The sequence below is a fragment of the Cryptomeria japonica genome, chromosome 2 (assembly GCF_030272615.1).
Source record: "Cryptomeria japonica chromosome 2, Sugi_1.0, whole genome shotgun sequence".
Taxonomy (NCBI): domain Eukaryota; kingdom Viridiplantae; phylum Streptophyta; class Pinopsida; order Cupressales; family Cupressaceae; genus Cryptomeria; species Cryptomeria japonica.
Window position 1 is genome coordinate 69,178,742 of NC_081406.1, and position 10,820 is coordinate 69,189,561.

At 35.5% G+C, this 10,820-nt stretch overlaps 1 long non-coding RNA gene across 1 annotated transcript; it reads right to left on the reverse strand.

Annotated features, from left to right (window-relative positions):
* Positions 1-6,317: 6,317 nt before the first annotated feature.
* Positions 6,318-7,607, reverse strand: LOC131050583 (uncharacterized). The gene is made up of 4 exons (XR_009106978.2): positions 7,528-7,607; positions 7,154-7,396; positions 6,827-7,057; positions 6,318-6,505 (listed from the first exon to the last, which is right to left on the reverse strand). It is a non-coding gene; the product is annotated as an uncharacterized LOC131050583 (long non-coding RNA).
* Between the last annotated feature and the right edge of the window lie 3,213 nt (positions 7,608-10,820).

Here is a 10,820-nt window from a genome sequence, read left to right on the forward strand (position 1 = left end):
TACCCTGCCATAACTTTTTTAAGGTGTAGGAGTGCGTACACAGTACTTATTACTTGTAAATGCGTACGGGGGTACTGAGCCCATTATTCACTACCCTGCGATAACATTTTTTTAGGCTTAGGAGCGTGTGCGCACTACTTATTAGTACAAAATGGGGAAAAAAATATCGTTGGGCTTGCCAACATTTTATGGACTAACAGGGCATACGCGGTTATTAATGTAGCTTGTACACGGTACATAGACATAAGTTTAGTTGCCCAAGAGCCTCAATGGACTCAAAAGAAGTTTTTGAGATCGTTGAAGGCCCCACTGGAATTGTGTCTGCACTTCTATCATTGTTTTATACATAGAAGTAAGTGAATTTTTTGTTTTTGCATGATTTCAAATAATTGAATTGTTGTTCTTATTAGTTTTGTCAATAGTATTGTGATTGTTTAATAGTTTGATTCCAAAAAATAGTGATAATAGGCATATTTATGGTTTTTTTTTTTGTTTATGAACTTTTGTTTACATATATATGTAATATGATTCTATTTAGGACAACTAATATCAACCATGAGAAAGAACAAGCGAGGAATGATGGAACAATGAGAGGTTGAAAAGGAAAGACAAAGGCAGCGTATGAAGAAATTACGTGACATAAGAACAATGGGAGAAGAAGGTATGTCATCCTCAACATCTCAATTCAATTTACCAAATGAACATAATGCACCTATGCAATTGAAGAAGAAACATTTGATTTACCGTATGAACCTAATGCAATTGAAGAAGATACCGCATTGAATAATCAATTAAATGATGAACATACACCTTCTCTATTTGATGAATTGAATGTACATAATGCACCGATGTTAACACCTCCTCGAATCATTCGTAGGAAACCAAAGTATCTAATTGACATTGATGAGAATATATTGAAGTCAATGCCCAATAAAATGAATGAATGAACTTGTAGGAGAATGGTTAAAAGAATATGGCAAAATTGTTTTGAAAACTTAAATGAAACCGCAAGATGTCAATTAATTGTTCAAATGATTAAAAATTTGAATTTTAGATAGACAATGAAAATTCTAGGCCTAAGATCATCTAAAAGTAACAATGAAAGAAATATTGTGAGAAATCTATTTGATGCATATCAAGATATTGATTTAAAATCATGTACTAAAGATTCTAATGCTACTCGATGTGTCATTACATCAACCATAATGAGCAAGAAAATAAAAAAAGATCATTTGATAAGCAAAACAAGTAAGTCATTAAACGTTAGTAGATCAATATTAAGTAAAGCATTAAAGAGGTGAGAAAAAATACAGGAACCTAACAATAATTCTCTTTGGGCATTCTCGGGTAGACTACCACGCAAAGACAAGGTTGTTGTTGATGCACTAAGAGCATTAATTAAAATTTTTTGGCATGACAACACAAGAGTTTCGCCCAACCAAAGAGATGTTGTTAGAAGGTGAATTGGGTCTACAAATCATGAGCCACATGCCAAACACTATTTGGATATGACTCAAACTAGATTTTATGAAAGATTCCTTCAAAAATTTCCTCAAATAAGAATTTCTCAAAGATTTTTTGAAATGGAAAAACCTTTTTATATTAAGATTAATCATGTACGCACCACGTGTTGTTGTAGGATGCATATTAAATTTTCCATTCACTATGATATTTTTTGTCATATTTGTTCTACTTTGGACACTAACGATGTTTTGCAGGAATGCAATATACAAGCACCTCCTAAGACGGTAAGAGAATTTATTTCAAGTGTGCTATGTAATAGATATTATGGTTGTATTTATTATAAGATGCCTTGTTTGGAAGGTTCTTGTGCTATATGTGGTGGTTTGCAACATTTACCAAGATGCATACATTTGGACAGAACACATGAAATTGGTAAGAAACTAGTTTCTTTTAGAAAATACAAGACAGTCACATATGGAGTTAAAGATGGAAAAGATTTGAAGAGATGTGAGCTAGTGAAAAATGATATGTGTAGCTGAATTTATGAAAATGTTTCAAGAGAAACTAGTTTATGAGTACATAATGCATACAGAGCTCGATGGTTAGATGAGAAATTCAAGTTATGTAAGGACACATTTCCTCTTGGCACCATTGTCTCTATCGTTGATTTCAATGAAAATTATACACTACAACCTCAAAATGAAGTGCAATCTATGTATTATCACTCTACACAAGTTTCTATTTTTGTACACATAGCATTCATGCATGTAGATGATAGCACAGAGGAGGATAGAAAGGTTGTAAGAGAGTATCACTTCTACATAAGTGATGATCGTACTCATTCATCGGAGTTTGTACAAGGATGCTTTAAAGTTTTCTATGATAGTTTAAGGGAAAGGAACATATGATACAACTGACACTTAATATGGTCAGATAATTGCACCGCACAATTCAAGAATGCAAGGATGTTTTATTGGTTGACAAGGATGCATATGACAAGCGGTGTACAACATTTTTGGAATTTCACTGAGGCTGGACATGGTAAGGGAGAGCACGATGGTGCAGGAGTATGTGTGAAAAGATCCCTAGCTAGAGAATAATTGAAGTACGAAGGTCGTGTTGAGTTGATAGATGCAAAAACAATTGTGCGATGGTGTAAGTCTACGATGGGTCCAGGTAATCCAGGTATGCCAATGGTTCATAGATATTTTTGGTTGATCATTGAATCTAACATTGAAAACTATCTAGATTGTTGTATAGCTGCAGGATTGAATGACATGCACTCATTTATGAGTTCAAATTCAAGTTCACTGGTAATTTATACGAGACAGATGGTATGTTTTTTCTCTTCATGCATGTATTGTTTGTGGGAAGAATGTGAATCACAAGAGTGGGTTGACAAATGGTCTTGTAGACCGTTGGTTCCCATTGATTCATATCAAATTTCCAAAGCACTACAATTGAGCCAGATGGAGACATCAGTGGATTTTGACCATGTATCCGACCTAGTGGATTCAGGTGATTTTTTGAGTTAATTTTTTTGCAAGTATTATTTTTGGTTCATTTTGTTGTACATCATACTTTATTTTTTGGTATTAATTAACACTTTATAAAATTCAGGTCATGTGTATGCAGTTGTTGCAGAAGAGAACAATGAAGAAGGAACATATTACTATTTGTGTCATTGTGTTGAGCCAAAAAGAAAATTGACAACCATAATCATTGACTAAGAGGGTATTGAGTACCCAATAGGGTCTGTTGTCGTGACAAGAACATGGCTTCAGAGATACCCTATCAAGAATTCTGATGTTTGGTTGTTCGAGGACTTTGAAACACACGGACATATTCTTCATTTCTCTAACCTTGTTGCAACAAATATTCATTTGATGAAGTATCATGGTAGACCTCATAACAAGATTTTATGGAAAGTTCATGAATCTGACCATGAGGCAATACTTGACACAATACGAGTTAGTGCCGATCCTGAAGGCTCACGTGATTGATTCTATGGTTCAGAGTAGAATGATTTTGAGAATTTTGTATAAATCATCGACGAATTGTTCTATATTCATTTTTTGTATATATAAATGCCCAAGAGATGATTTTTACACGTTTAGGGGCATAATTTTGTATATTTAAATGGCAATGAGCTGATTTGTACATATGTACATGTGAAATTTTGTATATTAAAAGATGAGCTGAATCGCACATATTGTAATGCCAAATTTTGTATAAAATCCCATGAGATGATTCGTAAAATTTTTTTTTGTATAATCAAATAGCCAAGAGCTGATTTGACCATATTTAGAGGCAAATTTTTGAATAATATGTGACAATGTTTTGTAACTATTTTATGTGTCAATGTTTTGTGACTATGTTTTGAGTATAAGTGATGTGTCCCTAGTCAATCATGAGCATTATTGATTCTTGTATAATCATGGAGAATTATTTGAGTCATTATCGGGTCATATGGGTCATAGATTGAGACTAGATACAATTTGAGGAAAAACTGTCATTGTTGTCAAAAACATTGTCAAGCAACTTCTACATTGCGTCGATAGGGTATGACTCGACGTTTCAGCGCTTTGGGATGCACGACAGGGGCATGCCTAGTGTAAAACTGTCCACCCGGACACGCTCGTGACGTTGGTTTATGCACACGATGAACCGAATCAATTCTAACTAATCATGCAACTTTGCATTGCATGCAACTGACAGTTTTTGCAGTAAGCGAAAAAATGATACCAATTGAAAATGGCTCTAAGTCATCAAAAACCAAGATAGGACATTGTAGAGGAGCCTCACGCAACCCCACAGATCAAACAGATCGACCATATGTGTCCTAGATTTGAAGAAATAGTCCGTCAAATTTTGATAATTTTTTGGACTCAGGGCACTTGAGAGATCGCCCCGGTACGGTATGATTCTCGACGTTTTGACGCTTTGGGATGCATGAGAGGAGAACGAATAGCGCAAACTTGCCCACCCAAATGCGCTCGTGACGTCGGTTTGTGCACACGATGAACCGAATCAATTCCAGCCAATCCTACAACTTTGCATTGCATGCAACTAACAGTTTTTGTAGCAGGCAAAAAAATGCTACCAATTGAAAATGGATCCAATTCATCAAAAAATGAGATAGGTCATTGTAGAGGAGCCGCAATCGACCCCACAGGTTCAAACGGATCGACCATATGTGTCCTGGATTGGAAGAAACAGTCCATCAAATTTTGATAATTTTTTGGACTCATGGCACTTGAGAGATCGCCCTTGTATGGTATGATTATCGACATTCTGGTGCTTTGGGATGCACGAGAGGGGCATACCTAGCATAAACCTGCCCACTCAGATGCACTCGTGACGTTGGTTTGTGCACACGACGAACCGAATCAATTCTAGCCAATCTTGCAACTTTGCATTGCATGCAACTGACGGTTTTTGCAGCAGGTGAAAAAATACTACCAATTGAAAATGGCTTTGATTCATCAAAAATTGAGATAGGCCATTTGAGAGGAGCCTCACGCGACCCCACAGGTTCAAACGGATTGACCATATGTGTCCTGGATTGGAAGAAATAGTCCGTCAAATTTTGACAATTTTTTGAACTCATGGCACTTGAGAGATCACCCCGGTACGGTATAACTCTCGACGTTCTGGCGCTTTGGGATACACGACAGGGGCATGCCTAGTGTAAAAATGCCCACCCATATGCGCTCGTGATGTTGGTTTGTGCACACGACGAACCGAATCAATTCTATCCAATCTTGCAACTTTGCATTGCATGCAACTGACGATTTTTGCAGCAGGCAAAAAAATGCTACCAATTGAAAATGGCTCCGAGTCGTCAAAAATTGAGATAGGCCATTGTAGAGGAGCCTCACGCGACCCCATGGGTTCAAACGAATTGACCATATGTGTCATGGATTTGAAGAAACAGTGCATCAAATTTTGACAATTTTTTGGACTCGGGGCACTTAAGAGATCGCACTGGTATGGTATGACTCTCAACGTTCTGGTGCTTTGGGATGCATGACAGGGGCATGCCTAGCATAAACCTGCCCACCTAGACGCACTCGCGATGTCGGTTTGTGCACACGATGAGCCGAATAAATTATAGCCAATCCTACAACTTTGCATTGCATGCAACTGACGATTTTTGCAGGAGGTGAAAAAATGCTACCAATTGAAAATGGCTCTAAGTCATCAAAAACCGAGATAGGCTATTGTAAAGGAGCCTCACGTGACCCCACGGGTTCAAACGGATCAACCATATGTGTCCTAGATTTGAAGAAACGGTCCGTCAAATTTTGATAATTTTTTGGACTCACGACACTTGAGAGATCGCACTGGTATGGTATGACTCTTGACGTTCCGACGCTTTGGAATGCACGACAGGGGCATGCCTAGCGTAAACCTGTCCACCCGAACGCGCTCACGACATTGGTTTGTGCACACGACAAACAAAATTTGACCATTGCGAGTGTGGGGGTGCTCTCGCACCAAACACATATTGTTGTTTATATTCATATTGTCGATTTTTGTTGTTTATATTCATATTGTTGATTACATATGCAAATATTCATTTAAATTTATAAAAGGGCAGCCACCAAATACAACGAATACACAATAATGAACTGAATACAAGGAGTTTTGTAGGGTTAATTCAATATTTTAGAAATTTTATCAAATCATATTCCACGATTGCAATGTTTTATATCATATATTTTTGTTGTTTATATTCATATTGTTGATTACATAGGCAAATGATCAATTAAATTTATAAAAGGACAACCACAAAATACAACGAATACAAAATAATGAATTCAGTACATATTTATTGGATCAAATATCGACATTTATATATATAAAAGGCATGTCTGCCAAGTCAATACAAGTATTACAAAAATGTGGCATATGCCATGTCCAAATCGATATACAATAAAAATGTAGAATATATCTACATGTATTGGTCATTTTATGACCAAGACTAATATAAACTTGTGGTGGATCATCAAAATCAAGCATGCGGCTTTGTAGATGGCTACAAAACCACAATTCAAAAGCCAAGTTAGAATTCTTTTGTAGAAAATAGTTCACAATTAACAACATAACTATGCATTTAACTATAATTCCTTTGCAATTGCAATGTAGATTACTTCATCGACTGATCTAGGGGCTAATGTCTTCGCTCTCCTCTCCTTGTCACTCTTAGGAGTTTTCTTGAAGACATACTTAAATGGATCCACGTTATGGCCGTACCGCGAAGGGGTCTATTGTAGATTAAATGTACAATTAATACAATGTACTAACATACATATATCAAAAACACTTAAAAGCTATAATATAGAGAACAATGACGTACTTGTGCCTGAGATGCTTCTCCAATGGACTGAGGATGGCTCACCATCGATAGAGAAACTGTCGCTATTACCTATACAAAAAATGTTCAAAGATTAAATACAATTAATATAATGATAAGTATTGTAGGTTAAAAACAATTAATTTTACATATCAAACAAAAGTGTATCGGATCCTAAGATGCTTCTCCAGTGCACGGAGGGTTTGCCATTGATGAAATAGGTATGGATATTTCCTGTATGAAAAAATTATAAGATTACAATATATCACAAGTTCACATGTACACGTGCATATAATCATAAAATCAAGAAAATAAAGTAGAGATACATACCTCCGCCCTCTCTTGATCCATGAGCGAATTAGGTACATTCAACAAATCCACATAGCTCAATGATCGTTGTACATGTAAAATAGACAAAAAACACTAATTAATCTACAAACCCCAATTAATACTTGTTTTCAACATTTTCAAACAATTGTACAACTAAAAATGTGTTCTACCTTCTTCCCACATTTTGGCGTCTTCGAGGAATTCTTTTTCTTAGGACGAGCCCTAGACGCGAAGGGGAGTACCCTAAAAAAACAAAATTAACATGAGATATTAGTACAGAGAATAAATTAAAAATAATTTTAAAAATCTAAAATTAAATGACTTGCATATTCAATCAAAACAATACATAAAAGGGGTTGTACAAAATATGATACCGTATAGCCTTGTAGGCCAAAATCAATCACTGAGTGCGTGATGTCATCAATCTGGGGCATTTGGTCCCCTGTCAACACCTACAAACCAAAAATTGGACCAAACATTAAAGATAGTTAGTATATCTGTTATTTTTTTGAATTCAAAGTGTACTATTCTATTTTACATGTTATAAAATTTATACCTTAGGCATCGAATTTGCAGCTGTAGTAACTGGGGGAGGAGTATGGGATACCATTATTGCATCCAGAAATGCATATTATTTGTCTCAATTTAAATCGATGTATAAATGAAAATTCATTTATGTAATTACAAATTTTAAGTGACTAATAAATAAAATGCTATGAATTCAAATCAACACACCTGTGTTTGTCTCTCATGGGTAAACACCATGTCCATCAACTCATTTGTTAGCACGAAATCCTCAGCCGTGCGGGCCTGACATCTACTCCCGCAAATCATGCACGGATGAGATGTGGATCCATCTGCACTGGTTGTATCATCTATCCCCGAGCAACTGACACACATATGCTAGATGGGATCTTTGTCGCCACCTGGAGCAACTAATGGCTCATCGTCCAATACAATAAGGTATGCTAACGACGTCCCATGTTGGATGATGGCACCAGTCAATGTTGTGGCCGCCTAAAGAGTCTGTAGCTCCATCGACTCTTTCAGCTCTATTGGGACAGCCTGATGCACCTTGGGTTTGGGTGCTAGGGGGCGGTGACTCTCCACGGGTAATCACCTACGGGCTCCAGGTCTATCTTGGGCAAAGCCACCACCTCTACCATGGAACTCTCTCATGTCAAAATAGTTTGGGCACACATTGAGCACAAACTCACAATATACTTTTCTCAAAAAATATAATGGCACCTCATAATTATTACAAGGTGGATCATCAAAGACCATCCACCACCTCTGCCAAAAAAAGATTCTTCATCTACACATTGGTACACCAATGTATGAGAAACCTCTTTGCATTAAGAGGTAATGACTGACCAGTTTTGGGATCAACGAAAAGGGCACATATTTGTTGTTTACTAATATTTTTGTTTTTTACTCCCTCGTATGATAGCCCAATAGAATTGACGACACCTATCCCTAAAACTTCCCCATTCGGTAATTTGTGTGGAAACAACCATGGCACCACTAGCTAATGTTTCTAGACTAGTGGCGAGGGATTGATGATGCTCAAGTTTGGATGTTTTGAGTTTAACAATCAGTTTATTGATTTTAGACGTATTTTGTCCTAACTGATTAATTAATTGCTCTTGTGTTTTAGGTGTGCGGTCAAAAGGAGGAATTGGGGGTGTATCTTGTGGGTTTTCAGGAGGTGCATTTGGTTGTTCTTGTGGATTAGAAGAATCTGGTTTTTGAAACAAAAAAATGAAAAAGCCTAATCAAAATTAATGAAATTAAATTCAAAATGTAAAACAAATTGAACAAATGGGAAAAAAAGACAAAAATAAACAAAAACTAACCTTGATCCATAGTGTCTGGAGGAGAAATCTAGCACCCCGTTCGTGGTTTAGGAGAGAAAATGAAGAAAAAAAAAACTAAAAATGCGCTATTCACGGGAAAATAAGACCTAGTTTTTTTTAAAAAACTTTTTTTGACAGGCACCGCATACGCGGTTCTTTTGGGATTATTAGCGCGTATGCGCTCATTTTCCTATAAGTAGCAGGTACGCGCTCATTTTCTTAGAGGTAGCGCATACACGCTACTTTCCCTAAAAGCAGCGTGTACACGCTACCTTCTCTAGGCTCGGAAACAACAAACCTAAGCGCATACGCAGTCATTTCAAATTTTAGAACCACGTACACGCTGCTTGTTTTTCCATGTTTTTTTTGGGTGGTGTCCACTTTGCTGACCACCATCTTTGTGCACATACCCATATGCATTGCACATCTCACACTTTAATAATCAAATTTTTGTTTTAATAGTTGCATATTTATTTAGACAATTCAAAACATATTTGTGCATTTGTATGTGTATGTAAGTGATTTAAAACAAGAATATATATATATATATATAGTATATATATATATATGACCAATTGAAATTATTGATGACCAATTTAATGTAGTTAAAGAAATGTTACTAGTGAGAATTTTTTTGTATGGTAACGAAAATTTGATGGAGATGGATGAAGAATCTCTTTTCAAATAGATTTCAACTAAAAATATGTTACCTGAAAACACATTAAAATTATACTGTAAAATAATTTGGGATGAATTTTTTCTAAAAAAAACTCTAATTGGAAGAGCACAATTATGTGCAAGTAATTTAGATAAAGAGAAATTACCCCTATTTTAGAGTTATTAGGGTTTGATAATAAAAAACAATTATCAGATAAATTAGTAAAACAGATAATAATTGAAAACTTGCAAAAATATTAAAATGTATTAAAGGCAAGAGTAGAATTATTCATTTAAATATTGCATGTAGAACATTGATGACTAATTTCTAGTAAGAAATTATCGCGTTGAAAAAAAAAACAGCAATTGCTCAATTACTAAATGTATCTAGGGGAATTGTTCGAAGAGATTATGAAGAGAAATAATTTAGATGAAAACATTGAAAATAATTGGATAAATATTTATAGGGTTCCTTCAAAAAATAGAATTTATAAAGTGTAAAAAGATAGGTAATTAAATATTGGACAAATATTTTTCATGTTTCTTCCAATGAAAGGAACACTATACAAATGAAAGATGAAGACGATACAAAAATTTCTAATCCAAAACATTTTATAGATACAACACAAAATGAACCTTATGAAGCATTCAAGCAAGAATTTAAAAGGGTGAAGATTTGTCACAAGTTTTGATAGATTACGACCATGTTTTATACGTTTAAATAAAATATGTTGAACTTGTTGTCGAAATCATGTTTGTAATATTCCCTAGATTTTTTTAAATTTTTGCCAAATTACAATCAACACAAATACCCGTTAGGGTTAGATAATGAAAATCAAATAAAGCTGAAAGTAACCCTTCCACTTTCTAATCACCAAGAGCCCAATGTGGGAAGGTGAGAGCATATGGTGCTACTTAAGGGGATCGTTAGCACAATTAACTATTGGAAATTACAATGCAAGTACAATATTGGGCGGCAAGCCAAGCCCTTCCACTTGTCCAGCGGAAGAAAGAACTTATACAATAGTTTGGCGGTGCAACCAACCAATTTACAATATTCCAAGAAACTGAGAATAACAACAATAACTCAACCACTTATCTAGTGGGATGACTGAAAAAAAGAATTACAAATCAACTCTATCGCTTATGCAGCG